We start from the raw sequence: 16,026 nt of genomic DNA on the forward strand, positions 1-16,026 counted from the left end.
TATTTTGATGACATAAATCTTCTAGAGTGTCACAAACTTACAGCCACATGTGAAACGATCAGTGATCTGTGTTACAGACCATAACTTCAGATATTCAAGGAAGACAAGTACCAACAAAAACGTTAAAATTACTTTAACAAAATGTGACATGGATTGTGTAATAATATGGAAATGATCCTTGCTTCCATCTCCGATCTCCTGCCAGGGAGTCACAGCTCATTTGAGAGAATGTGTTTGGTGAGCATGACTTTCAGCCATTGTAACATTTATTCCTTTCCTGTCTCACAATTCAGTTCCCTGACTGTTTATCCCTTTGACTTAACCTTCAACAGATACCATCTTTAGGGAATTCTATATTTGTTCATATTCGTACCATATTTGTTCCATCATGGTATTAAGTGCATTTGGCCACTAGAGGTTGTCTCAAGGACTATCATACATACTTCACTAGATGTTCTTTCAGGGTCAATTCTGCTCTTACAATGTTGTTGTGGTCTTCAGTCCTGAGACTGGTTTGATGCAGCTCTCCATGCTACTCTATCCTGTGCAAGCTTCATCATCTCCCAGTACCTACTGCAACCTACATCCTTCTGAATCTGCTTAGTGTACTCATCTCTCGGTCTCCCTCTACGATTTTTACCCTCCACACTGCCCTCCAATGTTAAATTTGTGATCCCTTGATGCCTCAAAACATGTCCTACCAACCGATCCCTTCTTCTAGTCAAGTTGTGCCACAAACTTCTCTTCTCCCCAATCCTATTCAATACCTCCTCATTAGTTACGTGGTCTATCCACCTTATCTTCAGTATTCTTCTGTAGCACCACATTTCGAAAGCTTCTATTCTCTTCTTGTCCAAACTAGTTATCGTCCATGTTTCACTTCCATACATGGCTACACTCCAAACAAATATTTTCAGAAATGACTTCCTGACACTTAAATCTATATTCGATGTTAACAAATTTCTCTTCTTCAGAAACGCTTTCCTTGCCATTGCCAGTCTACATTTTATATCCTCTCTACTTCGACCATCATCAGTTATTTTACTTCCTAAATAGCAAAACTCCTTTACTACTTTAAGTGTCTCATTTCCTAATCTAATTCCCTCAGCATCACCCGATTTAATTTGACTACATTCCATTATCCTCGTTTTGCTTTTGTTGATGTTCATCTTATATCCTCCTTTCAAGACACTGTCCATTCCGTTCAACTGCTCTTCCAAGTCCTTTGCCATCTCTGACAGAATTACAATGTCATTGGCGAACCTCAAAGTTTTTACTTCGTCTCCATGAATTTTAATACCTACTCCAAATTTTTCTTTTGTTTCCTTTACTGCTTGCTCAATATACAGATTGAATAACATCGGGGAGAGGCTACAACCCTGTCTCACTCCTTTCCCAACCACTGCTTCCCTTTCATGTCCCTCGACTCTTATAACTGCCATCTGGTTTCTGTACAAATTGTAAATAGCCTTTCGCTCCCTGTATTTTACCCCTGCCACCTTTAGAATTTGAAAAAGAGTATTCCAGTCAACATTGTCAAAAGCTTTCTCTAAGTCTACAAATGCTAGAAACGTAGGTTTGCCTTTTCTTAATCTTTCTTCTAAGATAAGTCGTAAGGTCAGTATTGCCTCACGTGTTCCAACATTTCTACGGAATCCAAACTGATCCTCCCCGAGGTCCGCATCTACCAGTTTTTCCATTCGTCTGTAAAGAATTCGCGTTAGTATTTTGCAGCTGTGACTTATTAGACTGATAGTTCGGTAATTTTCACATCTGTCAGCACCTGCTTTCTTTGGGATTGGAATTATTATATTCTTCTTGAAGTCTGAGGGTATTTCGCCTGTCTCATACATCTTGCTCACCAGCTGGTAGAGTTTTGTCATGACTGGCTCTCCCAAGGCCGTCAGTAGTTCTAATGGAATGTTGTCTACTCTGGGGGCCTTGTTTCGACTCAGGTCTTTCAGTGCTCTGTCAAACTCTTCACGCAGTATCGTATCACCCATTTTGTCTTCATCTACATCCCCTTCCATTTCCATTATATTGTCCTCAAGTATATCACCCTTGTATAAACCTTCTATATACTCCTTCCACCTTTCTGCCTTCCCTTCTTTGCTTAGAACTGGGTTGCCATCTGAGCTCTTGATATTCATACACGTGGTTCTCTTCTCTCCAAAGGTCTCTTTAATTTTCCTGTAGGCAGTATCTATCTTACCCCTAGTGAGATAAGCTTCTACATCCTTACATTTGTCCTCTAGCCATCCCTGTTTAGCCATTTTGCACTTCCTGTCGATCTCATTTTTGAGACGTTTGTATTCCTTTTTGCCTGCTTCATTTACTGCATTTTTATATTTTCTCCTTTCATCAATTAAATTCAATATGTCTTCTGTTACCCAAGGATTTCTAGCAGCCCTCGTCTTTTTACCTACTTTATCCTCTGCTGCCTTCACTACTTCATCCCTCAGAGCTACCCATTCTTCTTCTACTGTATTTCTTTCCCCATCTCCTTAATTTCCCACATTTTTGCAGTTTCTTCAGTTTTAATCTACAGGTCATAACCAATAGATTGTGGTCAGAGTCCACATCTGCCCCTGGAAATGTCTTACAACTTAAAACCTGGTTCCTAAATCTCTGTCTTACCATTATATAATCTGTCTGATACCTTTTAGTATCTCCAGGGTTCTTCCACGTATACACCCTTCTTTCATGATTCTTAAACCAAGTGTTACCTATGACTAAGTTGTGCTCTGTACAAAATTCTACTAGGCGGCTTCCTCTTTCATTTCTTAGCCCCAATCCATATTCACCTACTATGTTTCCTTCCCTCCCTTTTCCTACTCTCGAATTCCAGTCACCCATTACTATTAAATTTTCGTCTCCCTTCACTATCTGAATAACTTCTTTTATTTCATCGTACATTTCTTCAATTTCTTCGTCATCTGCAGAGCTGGTTGGCATATAAACTTGTACTACTGTAGTAGGTGTGGGCTTCGTATCTATCTTGGCCACAATAATGCGTTCACTATGCTGTTTGTAGTAGCTTACCCGCATTCCTATTTTCCTATTCATTATTAAACCTACTCCTGCATTACCCCTATTTGATTTTGTGTTTATAACCCTGTAATCACCTGACCAGAAGTCTTGTTCCTCCTGCCACCGAACTTTACTAATTCCCACTATATCTAACTTTAACCTATCCAGTTCCCTTTTTAAATTTTCTAACCTACCTGCCCGATTAAGGGATCTGACATTCCACGCTCCGATCCGTAGAACGCCAGTTTTCTTTCTCCTGATAACGACATCCTCCTGAGTAGTCCCCGCCCGGAGATCCGAATGGGGGACTATTTTACCTCCGGAATATTTTACCCAAGAGGATTCCATCATCATTTAATCATACAGTAAAGCTGCATGTCCTCGGGAAAAATTACGGCTGTAGTTTCCCCTTGCTTTCAGCCGTTCGCAGTACCAGCACAGCAAGGCCGTTTTGGTTAATGTTGCAAGGCCAGATCAGTCAATCATCCAGACTGTTGCCCCTGCAACTACTGAAAAGGCTGCTGCCCCTCTTCAGGAACCACACGTTTGTCTGGCCTCTCAACAGATACCCCTCCGTTGTGGTTGCACCTACGGTACGGCCATCTGTATCGCTGAGGCACGCAAGCCTCCCCACCAACGGCAAGGTCCAATACAATAGACTCAATAATTATGTAAAATAAGTGACTTAACTGTAGAGAATCAGGTTTTCTGAAGATAATGTGCAAATCACTGAGTAAAGTAAAAGCAAGTGCTTCATTCCAGCAAGGTGGATGATTAGTAAAATGTGTGGTCTCTGTTTTCTGTTATTCAATTTTACTTTTCTTATTAAATCCTACTAACCTTTCAGTTTGTCCAAAAATTTGCCCCTATCACTGGGTTTGACTTTCCACTTCAAAAAACATTTTCAGTAGTGCAAACCACAGTTAAAGACCTTCTGGTACACAGAAGGATAGCCAGTCTATCTGAGAGATTGTGAGGTATGTGTGTGGTGGTAGGTGATGACTATGCAGGGAATGCTGCCAGTGCTGTTCCTTCCATGACTTCCCTGTAGTGTGTCTCTACCTTATTTGGGATACAGAACTCAGAACGATGAACTCCATGCCAGAGGGCGGTTGGGGGAGAGCTCCTGGTGAGGCTTGGTGGCATCCAGGCGAACCAGTCACATAAAAAAGAATTAAATTGAACCATGCTGATGGCCCTATGGTTCCGGTGGACTCGTCAGAGTGATAGACTCTTTTCAGTATAACCCCAATACTGTTCCCTCAATAAGTATAAACTGAGATGAAAACTGACCTGTGAAACAAAGAGGGAGATACATGCCTCAGTTCCTGGTCTGTACCATTGGTGGTGAATCCTTCTCAAATGACAGCCACTATTTTTGTGGAGGAAATTGAAGACAAGTTTTGTGAAGTCACCTCAACAAACAAAATGCGGAGTGGTTCTATAGTGATTAAAACAGCCTCACAGCTTTCTTCACTCAATCACAGACCATTAAGCTTGATAAACTTGGTGACATTTTTGTCTCAAATACCCATCACGGGATCTTAATATAGTCAAGGAAATGGTGTTCCACAGGAACCTCATACTTCAAATGGATCAGTAATGAGATGCCAGTTTGGAACAATGTGGCATCCATTTTATCACGTGGGTCCAGTGAGGGCCTAAAATTAACAATGTAGACAGCAGAACATTCATCTTAGGTTTTGAAGGTAACTTCCAGATAAAGTTAAGATTGTGGTTTACCAGTGCGATGTAAATCCTTATGAGATGTTTAAGAATATGAAATTCAACTACATAATATTTAGTTTTATGAATAAATATGTCTGTAGATGTTGCAGATGAACACTGCACAGGTATACCTCCTGTGTATAACCACCTTAGTGCACCAAAAATATTGAGAATCACTCCCCTGATCACAACCTGCTGTGTCACAAGAGGTTGAACAAAATATGTATGTTCAAGAATTTTTATCATCTAACATATCAAGAAGGCAGGAACAACTTTCCAGATGAGAGCAAGCTACTCACAAAATGTAACCCTTCCATCATATACCACGAGGACCATGTCAGTGGGCTGTAGTGGCCATCTTAAGTCATCCATTTGTGTGAGGGGAGGTACTCCCTCCCCTCCCTCCCCTCCCTCCCTGCCCTCCCTCCCCTCCCTCCCTCCCGTCCCTCCCCTCCCCTCTCTCCCTCCCTCCCCTCCCTCCCCTCCCTCCCCTCCCTCCCTCCCCTCCCTCCCCTCCCTCCCTCCCTCCCTCCCTCCCTCCCTCCCCTCCCTCCCTCCCCTCCCTCCCTCCCCTCCCTCCCTCCCTCCCCTCCCTCCCTCCCTCCCCTCCCTCCCTCCCTCCCTCCCTCCCTCCCCCCTCCCTCCCTCCCTCCCTCCCTCCCCTCCATCCGTCCCTCCCCTCCCTCCCCTCCCTCCCCTCCCTGCCTGCCTGCCTGCCTCCCTCCCTCCCCTCCCTGCCTGCCTGCCTGCCTGCCTGCCTCCCTCACTCACTCACTCACCCACCATAATGACAGCTGCAAGAAATGTGAAAATTTGGCTACAGAACAGCCCACTCCTCATCTTTACTAGGCTTGTATCTGGATACTCTTCGTACTGAATGCATATTTCGTATGGCGGAGGTGGTCATTGAGGAGGAGAAGTTACCACATTGCAGACAGACCCAGCAGCACTCATTTAAGCTTGATTTTGCCTCCATGACTATTCAAATCATGGAAATAGTTGAAAACCAGCATGTGGTAGTGATTTTGATTAAAAATTGCATCCTTTTTGCACTTCCATTGAACACACATGCAAACATAATCCGGTGGAATTGTAACGCCCATTATCGACACCTTGCTGGAATGAAGCACTTCCTTTTACTGTACTCAGTGATTTACATATTATCTTCAGAAAACCTGATTCTGTACAGCATAGTCACTTATTTTACATAATTATTGAGTCTGTTATAAGAACAGAATTGCCCCTGGAAGAACATCTAGTGAAGTATGTATGATAGTCCTTGAGACAACCTCTAGTGACCAAATGCACTTAATACAATGAAGGAACAAATATGGTACGAATATGAACAAATATGGAATTCTCCCTTTGCAACGCTCCTTGCCCCATACCCAATGAAGAGATGACAGACCATGAGATTCAATTTGATCTTCCAGTTACCCCACTCTCTTCCTTTTACTGATTGATTTTAATGCTCATAAGCATTTATGGAGCAGCTCTAAAACCACTGAATGTGATATTTATTAGAGCATACTTTTTAAATATTGAACTTTGCGTACTGAACAATGGCTCCTCTGCTCATTTTTGTTGAACACACAATTTTTTGCAATGGAAAGCTCATGAAGCTCTCATTGACTGACTTTTTTTTTCACGCCGAAGCTCAACTGGATAGCCCTTGCAGTGGTTTCTTAGGAACTTCGACTGGCACATATTCAGTACTTCCATAACACCTGTTACACCTCCCATGATACTGTTGAAGAGACCCTCAAACAATATCCTACACTCAGCAGAACAGCCAATTTCCTGAAAATACTCCATCGGAAGCTAGTCCCTTGGCGAATACAGGAGATCGTCACAGCCATTAAATGTCGGAGAAGGACACTTTGATTTTATAAGCACCATCTGCTGAACAACACTTATGATCTCTAAATATCTTTAAACCAGAGCCTGCTGCCTTTTAAAAGGCAAAAGAAGGTATGCTGGGTAAGTTTCAGTCACAGCGTTCCTCTTGTTGCACTCTCATTGCTTCCCATCTTGTAAATCTCATCCTCCTTTCCTGTCCTAAAGTGGGCTGCAGTATGAGATGGTAAATTGATTTAATTGCTAACAAGTGGTCTCTTATTGATAATAACTTTTTCCTGTTACTGTTAGTTTTCTGTACTAGAATCAGACTTTACTGTTCTCAACTGAGCTATCTGATTAGCAAGTTACTAACGCCTTGATACATTTCATATAGCTAGCTGTTTTATCATCAACAGACAAATTGTGCCAAAAGTGAAATTTTTGCTTCTGATCACCATGACTGCTCTCCAATGACTCTGTTGATATACCCCTACTGTCCATGGTGCTAAGCACAGAGCAAAACACACCCATTGTTGTGGCCAGAGGCACAGTTTCATTTATTCTTACAACCTGCTGATACTAATGCTTGCTAGGCTCGTATATGCATATCAGTATTCAGATGAGCTGTGAGAACAGTTGCCTTATAATATCTGCCATCAGAACTAGTACCTCACTCTCACAGATATGGGCCCAAATTACAGTGTACTTTCCATCAGTATATGCGACAGCCTAAGCATACAGGCCAGTTTAAACTTTTGTGTCCCACGCTGTCTTGATAACACGTCCTGGGGTTTTGACAAATCTAGCATTTTATAGTTCTACAAAGCTGTCGTATTATCATGTTTAGATTATGGCAGCCTGGCTTATGTATCAGGGCACCATCAGCACTATGGTTCCTAGATGCTATTAACCATTGTAGAACCAGACTTACAACTGGGCCCTTCTGGATTAGCTCTGTGGATGACCTCATGATAGAGAGGTGGAGGTAGGGATTCCTTCCTTTATGTATTAGGTACCACCAATTACTCATCTACACCATATATGTCCGTAGCTGTCCAGAACACCCAGGTCAGTAGTTCCAGTTTCTGATGCAGAAGTGAGACTTCCAAAGAAGTGGCCTTGGGTGGGAATATGAGCTTGGGTACAATCTTATCATTTCTACTTCTACTTATTTCCTGTCAGTACGTCACACATGGGAACACTCTGATCGAGCATGCTGTACCCCAGACTTCACCTTGGTGTGTATCTTGTCCCAAGGGATGTGATAGCCTGCTTGGATTTCCATCAGTTATTCCTCATGGTATTGTGTTAGTACCCAAATTCAGATCTCATTTATATAGATAGTTCATGAGTTGAAGATCAGAAAAGCTGCACTTCTACATCTACCAGTGTCAATGAGCAACACTGCCTGCCTGTGAATGCAGTGTCTTAACAGAGCATTGGTGGCCATAATTATGTATACCGTCCACTACATCCACATCCCGTCACATGAGTTTTTCTTAATCTACAGTGACTGTATGGACAGCCACACAGGCTGTAGCCCACTGTTATTCCTGACATCCTTTAGTAACTTGAATGTAAGATTTCCTCTTAAACTTCCACGAAAACTGGAAGACAGTAGTATTCCTCTGGTCACCCAGTCACTTTGGGGTCCCAGGCAATGAATTTGTCAGTCCGCTTGCCAAAAAACGTAATGAGAAGGATGCTCTGGAAATAAAGGTACCAAGCTCTAACATGTGGAAGGCATTATGTCACTGACTCTTAGTTGTATGGAAGAGAGAATTTAGCATTATGACCACAACCAGGAAGTTACAAGCTGTAAATGAGTACAGTTGTGTGGCAGTCTTCCTTTTGGCCATCTCACTGGGAATTCTGAATATTTTGTCACCTCTGTTTTCGTCACAGCAGTCGCTCCTGGGTAATATCCTACAGCAAGGTGCCTACCCCTTTGTAATTGTGGCACTCCCCTGACAATCACCAATAACCCCACCTTCATTGCTACATGCCTAGCTTCACAGCTAACTGAGTCACTTCCAGAAACCCTAAGTGATGACAACTAGGAAGTGAAACAAGTTTTAAATTTTACCTGTCAGAGTGGATTGTATACTTCAACTGAAACATTCCTGCTGGCTGCTATGGGGAAAGGAGTTTGGCATACTGCAAAATTTGTAGCCCCAAAAGAGGAACATACCAAATCAGTTTTAATAATTACAGTGAGTCTTTATATTTATTTTCGAAAATGATTTATGCTCTTCCTATTAGGTAACCGAATCCTCACCTGTGTTTACACGGTACAGTGGCTGAGGGAGACTGGTCAGGTGTGGGTGCACCTTCTTCCGCATGACAAGTTGCGTTGGGTCTTCGATTGCTCCCAGCTGACACCAATCCCACACTATTATCTTTTACCCTCTGACCCCTTTATTGATTCATTCTTAACACCCCTTATCGCTGCCTTATGCCAGTTTTCTTTTAGCCCCTCTCCCCCCTTTCCCATCCCCACTCCCTTTGCAGGTGGTTTAAAATTGAGCCTTTGTCCATGTTTCTGGGCCACAGTAGTTTGATCCCTTAAGACCCCACAATCCATCTGTTTATTAGTACATTTACTTCATAAGAAATGCCATGACTTCATATGCTTGCTTCTTGAATTGCAGTATGCTACTGCTGTTATTCCTGCACACCAGAAGTAAGATACAGCATAGGGTTATAGATAGAGGAAAGCTAAATGAAACATGCTTGTTTGTCAGGAGAACTATTTCAGTGACTACCATAGCAGAATCTTAGTGTTCAGACACTAAACTATGAGACTGGAACTGAAATTGAGCACACCAAAGCTAAGCCGTAACCCTATTTTCACATTTTCTTTTACAAAGGAATATCTACGAGTACTACACCAGTTTAATTAATGTACTATTGCAAAGATGACTGATATAGATATTAGTGTTTGTTGCATGGAAAGCAGATGGAAATTGTAAAAAATGAACAAACCTCTAAGTATCAGCAGCTATCCTAAAAGGTTCTATACAGAGTTTCCATATTAATCAACAATAATACACAGCTCAACAAAAGTTTGGAATATTATCGTAAAGTGTAGTCTACAATGCTAGAGGTCTCATTGACCTAGGTACTTCATGTGTTATCCAGTTACAGCCCATACACTGGACAGTGTTGACTACTGGCAATATTTGTGGCTATTTCACAGCTGTGTAAACATAATGCTGCCAAAGCGGCACACTGCGAGCAGTCCAGTATCAACAATAGCTTCATTCAGTTTGTGTTCATCACTGTTGTAACATGTCACAAAGAGGCATATAACACTTTGATAGTGTCGTGGTAGCGGCTTTACTTTCAGCAGGTCTTACACAACAAGATGTTGCTGATTGGTTATGTGTCATTCAAAGTGGTGTGTCTAAGGTGTGGAGAAAGTGCAGAGAGATGGGAAATGAGAATGATAGACTTTACAGTGGTCATCTTCGAATGACATCGCCAATGCAGGATCATTTTCTCCAACTTTTGGCTCCCATGTGCCCAACATCAACTGCCAGAAATATTGGAAATGACTTCTCCCGGGCAACAGGGATTTGATCTTAAATCAAACAATGTGTAGAAGATTGCGTTGGCTTGATCTTCATTCCAGAAGACCAAAGGGAGTACTGCTCTGAATCAACGGAACTGACGCAATTGAAGGACCTGGCTTTTGCTCGTCATTATTGGACCATTGCAGAATGGAGTACTGTCGTGTTTGCTGACGAGACCAGGATTGGTTTGCAACCAAACACTAGATGTGTTATAGTTTGGAGAAACACTATATTACACTAGGAATTCTGATACGTTCAGGAAGTCCATACTTTTGCAAACGTAAGTGTGATATTCTCAACAGCAATAATGATGGGACGGCAGGCCCCTGTAATTCCCATCTGTGGCAATTTGACTGGTACCCGATAACTTCAAAGGGTCCTACAAATGATTATAAGGCCTTACAGACGTGAAGTCAGTGACAACTTCATCCAGGTCCATGACAATGCAAAACCACACCATTCTCCAGCAGTGTCTTGGTATCTTCAGAGATGCAGCATCAACCGAATGCATTGGCCAGCACAGTCCCCAGACATGAATGCAATTTAGCGTGCCTGAGACTTGTTGAAGGTGGTCATTGCACAGTGTCCCAAGTCCACCTGGCAATCTACCATTAGGGAGTGGACCCTCATACCCCAAGATAAATTTGATGGTCTCACCCAGAGTGGAAGAACTCATCTGTGTGTGGGGAGGTCATACTCACTAATCACATCATCATGAGATAAAGATTTTTCACTGTTGTTTCCAAGATGTACATTTGGGAGAGGGCCTCCTTTGTTTTGTAAGGATCTTTATTAACTAACGAAAATTGTTCTTGTTTTCAGAAGAAACTGTGTTTATTTTGTTAATAAGGTGTTGTACATACCACAGTTGATGTTCTGTACAAAATCATTGTAGTAAACTCAATGATATTCCAAACTTTTATTGAGGTATGTACATTGTAGAGACAGTGAACAAAAACTGTGCCCATTAGATGAAGGGAAGCAGAAGTCACACTGGTCTATGAGTAGGGTAGCACAGGTGATTGATAAAACTGCACTCCAATATCCTTGACTTCCATCTGATGCAGAATCTTAAAACATGTCTGATTTAAAGGTAATGAGGTATCTTGAACAGAATAACCCTGTTCACACCACCTGCATATATTCCAAAAACATTGGTGACACCACACCCAAGGCACGTTTCTCACCATACCCAAGGCACGTTTCTCACATGACATCCTGGAAGTCATGGATCGAGGATGTCAGGATGATGCAGCGTTAGTAACTTCCCAAAAGAATCTGACTCAGTACTGAATCTACACTTATTACAAAACCACCATTGTATTAGATCTCAAGAAAAATTTGCAACTGGATTGAGGAATTCGTGGCAGAGAGGATATAGCATCCTGTCATTCCCTAGAGAAATGTGATGGGACCCTTGCTGTTCATGTTAAATGTTAATGACTCAGGAGACTTTTTGCCAATAGTGCAGTTCTATATCATGAAGAACCATCTGGAAAAAGCAGTATAAATGTTCATTCAGATCTTTATAAGGTTTCAAGCTGCTGCAAAGCTTGGCAACTCGCCTTAAATGTTCAGAAAGGTAAAATTGTGCAATTCAGGAAAAGAAAATATGTAGCATCCTGTGAATAACAGTGAGTGATAACTGGAATCAGTCAACTCATGCAAACGTTTGGCTGTGAAAATTTGTAGGGATATGAAATGGAACAATCATTTAGACTCAGTAGCAGGTAAAGCAGGTGGCAGCCTTTGCTTCATTGGTAGGATACTTTGAAAATTCAGTCAATCTACAAAGGAGCTTGCTTACAAAATGCTTGCGTGACCTGTAAAGTTACTGACCTTTTACTTTGTGTCATAAGCTTTGTGGATGTCCATCATCACAAATCTTTAGCTAAGTAATAGGTTTGTTTAACGTAAATAAGTAGACCTTATACCACAACATGGTCAAATTCACATTTTGTTCACTTGCACCTTATAGTCTAATAGTGAGTGTATCACATTAAGCACTTCATAAAATCTGTGAGTGGCTTAACAGAGTTTTTTCAAGTACGATGGAGATAGCAACTTTACGGTGTAACTACCGAACACTGAATGTCTAATAAGATGATAAAACAGATTAGTTATGAGATCACTACTAGGACCTGACTGTGTGTGTCTTTGTTTGTGACACCTGTTTATGGATGTGTATAGCACAGAAAATTATAAATTGATGAAATATTCAGCTATAACATTTTAGATATTAACATGAAGGACAGAAAACGGATAAGGACAAGGAAATAACAGGCAATGAAGTAAGTTTGCATAAGTAATAGCTGTGTAATTAGCAAATGGCAAAATTATTGGTACTGTTTTATGGAACAGCAGTTTAATGGGCAGGACGGTTCCCAAAGTTTGTCAAAAGTTTTTAAGAATTGAAACTTTTTCATTTGAATAATTAACAAACTAACAAATTGCTTTAGTGAAAGTAGACATTTTCAGAAAAAGAAAAAATGAGAGCTACAAAACAGTGTCAGTGGATTTTCTAAAGATGTACACTCTAAGATTCTGATGGACAAAATGTACAAGGATACACAATTTATTTTAATGAAAAACAGTTTGAATAAGGAATTAGTTATTTAATGTGATTATTGTACATGTACTGTTAATAAAAAGAGGCCAGAAAAGAAAAAAAAGTAATATTGGCACTAGGTCTGGTATGAGAACAAATAGGCTACTCCCACTGTGCTGTAGTACAGACTCATACTAGAATATTAATCAGATGTGTGGGGCTTGTTCTAAGAAGTACAAGGGGTATTGAATGTAAGCAAAGAAAGGCAGCACAAATAGTCACAGGTTTCTTCAACTTGTGGGAGAGCATAATTCAGAAGCTGGAAACCTTAACTGGCCGATGCCTGAACGGACATAAATTATACCATCAAAACGTACTTTCAAAGTTGCAAGAAGTGATAAATGTAGAAATATGCCGCAGTTCTTCTGCAGGGACACTAAAATTAAATTAAAGATCAGTTATAGCCCTTATTAAAAATCCAGGGTGGAATAATGTCAATATTATGAAACAGATAGATTGCTATTCACCAAATAGCAGAGAGAAACAAAAAGACTGTTGGTGCACTTGTGGAATAGAAGGCTGTGGTGTGGGAACAGTAAAGCGAATAGGTGGATGAAGGACAATGACCAACAAAGGCTGAGGCCAGGAGGGTTTTGGAAATGTCAGATTTATTGCAGGGAGTGGTCCCACCAGCACAGTTCAGAAAAGCTGGTGTTGGTATTAATGATACAGATGGCTCAGGCTATGAAGCAGTCATTAAAATGTGTTGGTGGCTATTAATTCAGACAGATAGGTGTTTGTTGTCATGCCCACGTAGAATGAAGCATGGTGGTAGCAGCTTAGCTGTTAGATCACATGACTGGTTTCACAGGTAGCCCCACCTTTGATGAGATAGCTGATGCTTGTGACTGGACTAGAGTAGGTGTTGGTGGGAGGATGCATGGGACAAGTCAATTACAGGGATGTTAGCCATGAGGAAAGGGGTTGGGAGCACTGATTGTTTAGGTATGGAAGAGGATATTGTGGAGGTTTGGTGGGTAGTGGAATATCACTGTGGGAGGGTAGAATAGTGGATAGGACATTCCTCATTTCAGGACATGATGAGAGGTAATTGAAACTCTGGCAGAGAATGTAGTTCAGTTGCTCCACTTCTGGGTAGTGCTGAGTCACGAGGAGACCGCTTCTGTGGCTGGACGGTGAGACTTTGGGAAGTGGTGGGTGACTGTCACAGGATACCTTACCTTTTGCCCCATTTCCATATTCAATCTTACTGGACTTAAAAACTTTCTCTCCTTGTCCCAGTCCCCACAGTGGAAATACCTTTTTGCCACCAACCTTACCAATTAAACTCAATCTAAGACCAATATTGAACCCTGCCTGACTTGGTACATTCTTCTTCCAACTGTGATGCACCCCCACTGCCCCCAAATCACCCTCTGCTAACTTTCCAAAATTTCTTAACCTTGAACCTTGCCTCACCATCATTCCTCAAATCCCTCAACATGCAAGTTGACCTTATATCTGGACAAAGAATGACAATACATCATCTAAAATCTGATCCTGTCCTTATTATCCTACCTTCTGGCTAAGGCTCCACTACTGTTGTTTTGAAGCTCAAGGATTACTTGGCAGAAGGACTCTGCCAGCTGTTCGATTTATCAGCTACAAACCCTACCACAGTGACTCCATTTAGGAAATGCAGCAGGATCTCCAGTCTTTTCTCAAATTCTTATGCCCAACCCAGAGCCAATTCCCAGAGTCTGTCTGTCTCCTCACCCCTGTCACTCCCCCACTACAAACATCTACATTCTTCTTAAGTGCATAAACTTAACCACGCAGGACATCTCACTAAGAGAACCTCTGCTCTCATCAACCAACACCTTCAACCTCTCACCTGCAACCCACCCTCCTGTATAAAAGATACCAACCAATACTTCCATGGACTCGCCATAGTTTGTGTTCCTTTAGTATACCGTGTCCTGCTTATCACTGTTGATGCCAACTCCTTTTACACTAGCTTTACCAACACCCAACGGATTCCAAACCTACAACATCCATCCTCACCTACAATTACTTCTCCTTTGATGACATCACCTACAAACAAATCTGTGGTATGCCAATGGCACCCAAATTGCACCAATCTAAGCCAACCTATTCATAAGCCATATAGAGGAATCTTTCCTAACCACCCAAACACCTCACCTGGTTCAGATTCATTGTCGACATATTTGTGATCTAGACTGAGGCTGAGGACACCCTATCCACAGTCCTCCAAAACCTCAACAGTTTCTCCCCCCATTCACTTCACCTTGTCCTTCTCAACCCAACAAGCCATCTTCCTCAATTGACCTTCACCTCAAAGATGGCTACATCAATACCTATGTCCATGTCAAACCCATCAACCACCAGCAATACCTCCACTTCGACAGTTGCCACCCATTCCATACCAAGAAGTCCTTTGCACATAGCGTAGCCACCCTTGGCTGTTGCATTTGTAATGATGCAAGAATCTCACTGAGACCTTCACAGGCCGTAATTACCCTTCTAAGCTTGTACAGAAACAGATTTCGCATGCGTTATGTCTCCAATAACCCCTCAGCTACCTAAGTCCCACTGTGTGGCCACAGAGGAGCATTCTAGTTGTGCCATAGTACCACCCAAGACTGGAGTAACTGAGTTACATTCTCCGCCAAGGTTTTGTCTCTCGTTGTGCCCTGAAATGAGAAATGTCCAATCCACTATCCTTCCCGCCCCTCCCACAGTGGCATTCCTCTGCACAAAGGGCGGAAATAATAGCCTTGTTCATCCCTACACAACCCCTGCTACCAACCTATTGCTTCATTGCTCATATCCTTGTAATAGACCCACATCCAGATCAGAATAACAAATTGACAGCAAAGCATAGTTGAGTATGGAAGGGGGCGATGTTTTCAGTTCGTGATTAGTGTGTGTGTGTGTGTGTGTGTGTGTGTGTGTGTGTGTGTGTGTGTGTGTGTGTGCGCGCGCGCGCGCACATTATGTCTAGTAGCAACCGCTGTGTGGTTCCTTATTGTACTACCTTCTCACACCACCTTTTAATGTGAGGTTTTGTGTTCGCTTTACAGGATTGTTATATCCTTGTGGCTTAACAAATGTACACCCAAGTATAAAATGATAATGTCTTCATATTAATTGTCTATCTCATTGAAAGCAAGAGCAATGTTTTTACAGCAATCAGAGTGAATCACATTCAGTTGTCATATTCGATACATACCAGCAGTTGAGGACAGCAGTTGTTTGTGCTCCCAGTGTCGCTAGTTATGTCAT

General features: G+C 41.8%; 1 protein-coding gene across 2 annotated transcripts in view; it reads left to right on the plus strand.

Annotated features, from left to right (window-relative positions):
* The window catches only part of LOC126334727 (serine/threonine-protein kinase ATR-like), a 402,997-nt gene that overhangs the window by 188,224 nt on the left and 198,747 nt on the right, over positions 1-16,026 (plus strand). The gene's annotated exons all lie outside the window — the stretch shown is intronic.

The sequence above is a fragment of the Schistocerca gregaria genome, chromosome 2, assembly GCF_023897955.1.
Source record: "Schistocerca gregaria isolate iqSchGreg1 chromosome 2, iqSchGreg1.2, whole genome shotgun sequence".
NCBI classification, from domain to species: Eukaryota; Metazoa; Arthropoda; class Insecta; order Orthoptera; family Acrididae; genus Schistocerca; species Schistocerca gregaria.